This window comes from Cajanus cajan, chromosome 4, assembly GCF_000230855.2.
Source record: "Cajanus cajan strain Asha chromosome 4, NIPB_CcT2T_4, whole genome shotgun sequence".
NCBI classification, from domain to species: Eukaryota; Viridiplantae; Streptophyta; class Magnoliopsida; order Fabales; family Fabaceae; genus Cajanus; species Cajanus cajan.
In genome coordinates this window covers 7,386,304-7,394,655 of record NC_138520.1, presented here as the reverse complement: position 1 = coordinate 7,394,655, position 8,352 = coordinate 7,386,304, and positions in this window count along the sequence as shown.

The window sequence follows — 8,352 nt, the reverse complement described above, 5'->3', positions numbered from 1 at the left end:
CATAATTTGGCAGTTATATACATACTAAGAAATAACAACTGATGTCCCATGTACATATATATATCTGATAATATAATGTAGTACTCTATCCAAAATGACTGGCGAACTACAACAAAATATTCATAACAAAAGTCTCAGCTCTCCCACTGAATTTCATCAAGGTTCGCTACCCTTCACAACACCTCCTAATCCTGATTTGCTCGTATACAATGTATGGTCACCGTAGTCCCAAATCCACAAGGGAAAAACATGCTAGGGTAAGTTCACAGCAATAATCATCATAAAATAACATTAACATAAAAAGAACAACAATAGAATACGACATTCAGCTTTACATCTTTCAAATTCAAACACAGCACAGTCAACAGTAGATATACATATATACATATATGATCAACTAATGCGTTGTCACGCATATACAACTAAGAGATCTCCAACAACTGAGGTTAAGCAATCTAGGTGGCATAAATCCTACCAATCCAGTGTTTGGCCTATCTTAACCAGGTCAGGTATAGGGCATCGTTAGGAACTCCGAAGAGAACCAAGTATAGACAATAATAGATGATTGCTCAGGTGTGTCACTTAGACTCGGAGGTCCAGTACTACTGTCAAGGTAGAAAGGTTTGGGAATGGGCCTACCACGGCCTTAGCTTACATCACCAATCCACATATGGAATTAGCTCACCCACTGTCCTCCAAGTACCACACACCCTCCAGTACCTAGTCAAAGACTACATCTTTAACTAGATACCTTACTCAAATTGGTCATTCAACCATGACATGAATCGACTACTTCCATGTCGCCCACACAGTACTAAGGGATTCAACTTTAAAACAACTTTCAACTTATCACCTTAGTACTATGTATCTCAACATAGGACATATATCTTCACCATATGTCTTCAACTTTACAACTTTGCAACAATAAGCATCTTAACAACTTTACAACAATAATTATCTTTACAACAATAAGCAACATAATAACATCTTGAATAAACAACTTGAACTACTATGGTCATCAACATCTCAACTTACAACATATAATCAACTTAAGCCAACAACTACTCAACTCATCTTCATCATACAACTTAGCAACTTAACCCAATTCATTGAGCATACTCACGCCCGACGTAACCATCTCGCGCCCGACGTGACCTACAACCCGAGATCTCCAAGGCTCGTCAATACCCGACGCAATCATCTCTCGCCCGGCGTCCTCAAGTCAGAGACTCAAAAGAGTCTTCCACGCCTGGCGCACTAACTCTGCGCCCGACGCACATCAGACAGAGACCTCCAAGGGTCTCCATGCGTGGCGCATCAACCCTACGCCCAACGCCCCCAAGTCAGAGACTCAAAAGAGTCTTCCACGCGCACTAACTCTGCGCTTGGTGCACGTCAAACAGAGACCTCCAAGGGTCTCCACGCTTGGGGCGTCAACCCTACGCCCGATGCCACATTAGTAAAACACCCCACAAGACCACTATCTAATATCGCACCCGGCGTGGTTCTCACACGCCCGGTGTAATCCATCCAGAGAGCTCCCATTGCAAATCGCGCCCGACGCGACTAGCCCCGCGCCCAGCGTGATTTAACAATGGTGATCCCTGATGAAGATACGTCCAGCGCCAAGAACTACGCCCGGCGCAATTTCAAACAACAACTTTCAAAACACAGAATTTTCGTCTAAAAACTTGAAAATTAGAAGAATCCACAATATGCAATCCATACCACATGATATCTAAGTATCAAATAATCTAAAAATGCACACAGATCGTACGTGCACACACCTAGTGCATCAAAATCGTCAAAACCCATTTCAAAGAAAACTAGAAAATGGAGTTTCCCTAACCTCGAATCTGCAAACTCCAAGGTTTCGAGCTAGACGAAAGCTTCGGGGAAGGACTCCAAGCTACCACTAAAAGAACAAGGAAGGAGAATGAGCTTCGACTCTACAACTCTAGCTCGACCACATCCGAGGAAGAAAAGCTTGCGGAGAAGGAGAGAAACCAGAGAAAGTGTTCCAACCCTTGAGGAAATGCTGAAAATGAAAGAAGCTCGAGTCTTACACTTATTATAAGGTATAATTTAGAAGAAAAAAAATTATGACCCTTTATACAAGGCATTTTACAATTTCTACAAAATAATTTTATTTTTCATCTTTTGTTCCCTATTAAAGATTCTAAGAATATGTACTTCTTATTGTTATATAATGAAAAAATAATTTGATAAATAAATATTCTTACTCTCAACTCTTAAACTTTGTAATTATTATTTATCAATTTTATTAGTATTGTTGCATAAATTTTAATATAAATATAAAATAATATTTTCATGTTTCTCATAAAATGATAAATAAGAAGAATAAAATTAGTATAACACGATTTTATTTTATAAACTCAATAAAATTAACTAAAATAATTACTTATATTTAATTGATGTAATTTAGTTTAAAATGAATTATAATATAACTATTTATACATGAGGATCACATAGCATGTAATCTTAACTTGTTTATTGACAAGTTGGTGATGAGCAAACCTGTCACTGTAGTCAATAAATGTTTATTACTAAATAATTACTTATATTTCATTGGTCAATAAATAATTAGTAGATAATTATTTTTTACACCAATCAAAAAATAATTATTAAGAAAAAGATTTTATTATATTTGAGTGATCAATAATATAATATTTGTTCAACATTTTTTTACTTGTTATTTATTAATTAATAAATTTCATTAAGTGATTGTTATACGAATGGATTGTTAAAAAATTATAAAAGGGACTATAGAAAATAGAGGAGATTTAATCATCCTTCATTTTCTAATAATTATTTCGCATTGATATCACTCTCGTTTTGACTGAGTTTATCACTCTCTTAGACTGGTTAAAATAATATTCGGTAGACATGTTGGATTTAGATAGACCATAATACATAATTTCTATTATATGTTTGATACATTTTAAAAGTAGAGATTGTGGATTAAAAATTGTACATTCCATCTTAGAACTTTAACGAGAATTATAACTTAAGGAGAATAAAATATAATAAGATGCTACATTTTGCCGTGTACAAGTGTCAGGTTATGTTTGGGTGAGGACTTTCAAATTTTAAGAAATTCAAAATTTTTGAAATTTAAATTACCTTTATTTTAATTTTTTTTCATTTATTAAATGTTTTATCTAAATAAATCATTTAATTTTTTTAGATTTTAATTTTTAATTTGGATATGACAAATTTTATTTCTAACATTTACAATTTATTTTTAAATATATATATATATATATATTGAAAATTTAATATTAAACTTTACAAAAAATAATCATTAGCCAAATTTTAAATATTTAATAATTTAAAATATTTGATAAGTAAAAAAATTGATATATTTTATATTGACATTGATAAAGAAGAGATAAATAAAAGAGATAGAGAAGATAGTCATGGATGAAAGAAAAGAGAGAGAAAACAAACATAGGAGAGGGAAAAAAAAGTAAGGAGGGCGAAAGAGAAGAAAGAGATAAAAAAAAAAGGGGGAAAGGAAAGAAATGGAAGAAGAAGAAGAGAGAAAAGGAGGAGATATGAGGGAGAGAGGAAGGAGAGAAAAGAGAGGGAAGGGAAACAAGAATGAGAGAGGAGAGATAAATGTTACATAAGTGAGATAAGTGAGAAAAATAAGTATGAATTTTTTTTAACTTTTTTAAAGAATTTGAAATTTCATAATATTTAGTAATCAAAGTACTTAACAAATTACTAGAATTTCATATTTTTTTTTCAGGAAAAATTGTTATAACCTCCTTTGAACTTTGTCGAAATGACATTAACCTCCCTTCTATTTTATTAGTTGACAGTCATCCCCTTTATCATATAATTTAACTTTCACATACCACTCATTTCCATAATGTTAGTTTATTTACATGTTAAAATTCATTTTCTTTTATTGTTTGAACTTTTTTCTACTATTGAAAAAGTAGACAAGGCCATTAGTGTGTATTTCTGCTCTTGGCTTCATTTATTGTGTCATAATACAAACATAAAAGAAATGTCATTTATTGGTGGATTGCACAAAGACACTAATGATTAATTATTCCCATTCAAAAATTATACCAATGATATTGATGAGTCATAATTAAGTTCAAGAAACTTAAATAGCTCTAGATGTACTCCCTCCGTTTTTTATTCATAGTCGTTTAAGATTTTGCACGGGACTTAAGAAAATGATTGAAACTTTAGTTTTCAAAAATATTTATTACTTACTTTCCTATTCTACCCTCTATTTTTTTTATAGTATTTCATTGGAAACATATTATCCTTTTAAATGCAACATTAACTTCACATAAGTGGTTAGAGAAAAAATAGGTAGACATTAGAAATAAATAGACACATTGTTCAGTAAATATACATTAATTATCAAGGGTAAAAAAGAAAAAAAAATTAATAACTCATTGATTTTAGTAAAATGACAATGAAAAAAAATGACAAATTCTGACAAAATGACTATGAATAAAAAATGGAGGGAGTATTAATTAAGGATGTAACTTTATAATCCTAACAGTATGTTCCTATGTCAAATATCAAAATCATCAAAAGAGAAATTATGTAACAATTACATAACTACATTATTTTGCATAAATAAATAAATAAAAAGACAACCCAAAAAAAGTTGTTTAAATAGAGACACTGAAAAGAAGAGATAATAGCAAAGAGATAATTTGTTAATAAATGAAGGAAAATAAGTCATGCACATTAAATATTTATTATTTTTTACTTGAACAATTTTTTAGTTTGTTTATAATTTACGAGGCTAAATAGAATTAACTTTAGGGAAGATCTTTATTTTTCAAAAATTAGAAGGATAGTTAGTTTCATTTAGGCAAATTTTAGTGAAGATTAATTTAATTTTTCCTTTTTAAATTTTTTTTTGTCTAAACAAAATCTTTTACCTCAAAACATTTTAAATTAACTAAAAGAAAATAACTCTCTAAAAATTCTCTATCCAAATATAACACTAAGAAATTAAGAGCATTTAAGATTTATAAAAAAAAAATTGAAATGGAAGACATGTTTATTGAAAAATAAAAAATTGTACTTATTAGTATTCAATTTTAAAGATTTATTTTGCTAATTGGGTTATGATATATACAACTCTTTCCTTAATCTTCATTAATTATTTATTTTATATAACTAAACTTTACAAATAAATAATTTCTTATTACATATTTTGTCATAATATAGGTTAAATTATATTTTTAATCTTTTATCTTATTTTAAGATTCATTTTAGTCATTTTTCTTTCAAAATGTCATTTTAGTCATTTATTTTCTAAATTTGAGTTAATTTAATCCTTGGAAATAATGATCATTTTCAATTTTGAATCATTTTTTGATTGATTCAAGACTTGAAACTTATTTAATTAGATTCAATTTATATGGAAACTAGTGAATGCAATTGAAATTGAAATCAAAAGTTTCATAAACATAGTGAAAATTGCATTCATAATTTCTAAAAGGTTTAAATATGTTTTTAGTTTCTCAAAATTAGGATAAATTTATTTTTGATCTCTCAAATGTAAAACTGTTGTTTTTAATCCCTATAATTTAAAAAAAATCTTGTTTTAGTCCTTATACTCAAATTTTGTTAAAGAATTTGTCAAATATTATTACATAAAATCTACCTACTAGTATCTTTATTAGTAAAAATATCTCATTAAACTCATCCGATACTATATAATTGTTTCAATCTGTCACTTTTAGACATGTTATTAATGACATAAGAGACTAAAACAAGATTTTTAAAAATTACAAGGATTAAAAATAATAGTTTAAATTTCAAGGACAAAAAACAAATTTATCCTAAATTTTAGGGAGTAAAAACACATAAATTTTTCACTATGTTTATAATTTTTTTGGATTTGAATCTCAATTGAATTTTATAGTTTTCATATAGATGAATCTAATTTACAAGTTTCATTTTTTGAACCAGTCAAAAATAGATTCAAAATCATGCTGCAAAATTAAAAATTATCATTTTTCTATAAATAAAAAAAGAAGACCAAATTGATATAAACATAAAAGATACAGAGTCAAAATAATTATTTTCATAAATAAAAGACCAAAAAAATATTAAAAAATAAGATAAAAGATAAAAGTGTAACAATCTCCCATGATCCATAAACTTTGTGGAATCAACACTTCTAGCAACAAAAATTAGACAACTGGGGATATATCAAATTTATAGAAGAAACAAGTACATATAAATATATATAACATGACTACAAAAGTTAAACACCCATACTAACATAAGCCAATTATATAGCTTTATGTATAGTAATCCCAACATAAATTTTATACCTTAATGTCAGTTGAGTATAAGTATACAAGTTACACCAAGGTAGCACCAACACCCAACAAAAGGGATCTGCCAACTCACTACCATCGCTCCTCCAGCCTAGCCTTGATTTACTCTCATACAACGTATGATCATCGTAGTTCAAACCACATGGAAACAGAAGGGTAAGCTAGAGTTCAAAAACATGTAAGCATAGAAAATAATTATATATCATACAACATCACACTAAAAACATATATGAAAGCTAAACACTCCAAAGCTAACATATATTTCATCCAAACCATATCAACTAAGAAATCCAACAATGCATATAAACACACCACAACATACATCTTATGCATACACCTCAGACAATGCATTGTCATGTATTCACCTATAGAGATCTCTTAACAACTGAGTAGTCTAAGCAGCTCAACTCTACCAAATCAACTTGATCATCTCTAGACTACATAAACCCATCAACACGATCATCTCTAGAATAGATAGACCAATCAACGAGATTATATCACTAATCCCAACAGCGTGATTTCTTGGATTTCATCACTTATACTAGGAAAGTTTGGTATCACCGTTAGAAGTGGTACAACTAGGTATAGGTGCACCATGACCTTGGCATGCATTATCAAGTCACATGTGGAATTAACTCATTGGTCATCCTCAAGGAACCACACAACCTTTCTAGGTACTTGGTTAAAGGTTGTAACCATCGACCTCTTACCTTACTCAACCATTAATTAAGGACCTAGAGAAGACATCAACAAACCTCAAAACCTACTCCAAGAGGCACACCTACTCAATGAAGATTTTTCAAAATTGGCCTACCCGAGCACCACTCCAAGATTTCCTATATGGGATCTTTAATTTTTAAAACAATTTCTTATCCTCAATTCTTAAGTTAGCCAATGTGCCTTAATGTCATACTGCATTTTCAACATCACACATGCATACATCACATCTAATCAATGTATATAGAAATCAACAATTTCATACATATATATATATAATATCATATACTCATCATCGTCCAACACCATACAAACATCTATATATGTCATATCCAATCAACATACATGAAATTACAGTCTTCATACTTCATACAACATGCAATAGAACTTATACATTTACTCATGTTCATCATATAACATTCCAAGACACACCCATCATCCAAGCATTTCACGCCTAACATAACATACCTCACACCTGGAGCCATCGAGGCAGTAAGCTCTCTAATGAGCATGACATGATCGAGGTGGAGATCCCTTGGGAATTCATGCCTAACATGGCAAAAACCCACGTTAAGCCTCATATCGAGCAAAGAGCCTCTACCTGACTCTCTCGCCTAACATTACCTTAGTGGCGCCCAACGTCATCCAACCAGGGAGCCTCTACCTTAATCATGCTTAGTGCCTCCCAACTAAGGCCCAATGTCATCAAGTTATAGACCTTTCAAGATTTTCATGTTCGACACCATTCAAACCACACCCAACACCATCTCAACATGAGATGAGTCTCTCTTTTCACGTCTGACGTCATTAATCTTGTGCCTAGCATGACTAAGACAAAGCCCTCTAGTTGGAACTATGCCTAGCACCACAAAGGCAGGTCCGACGTGACTATGATTTTTGCATAATGCAGACCACAAAAATCGCTCACATCACCTGAAAACCAGAAAATCTAACACATGCATTACAATCAACACATGTATACACATCCTACAACTCATAATTCACCAAGAAACGGCACATGCAACTCCAAAGGAGATCAAAATCATCAATTATGCATAATTTTCTTAACCTTCACCCAAAACCGCTCCCAAACACAACCTTCAAAAAAAATCCAATTCATGTAATAATTGAGAATCCTACTCACATGCAACATGCATAACCAATCAATCAAATATACATCCTAAGTTTTCTTACCTCGATTTCGAGCCATCAATGAATGAAGATGAGTAAGGAAGAAGGAAACGACAATTCGATCTTCGTGAAGCTTCACACTACTCCAAGG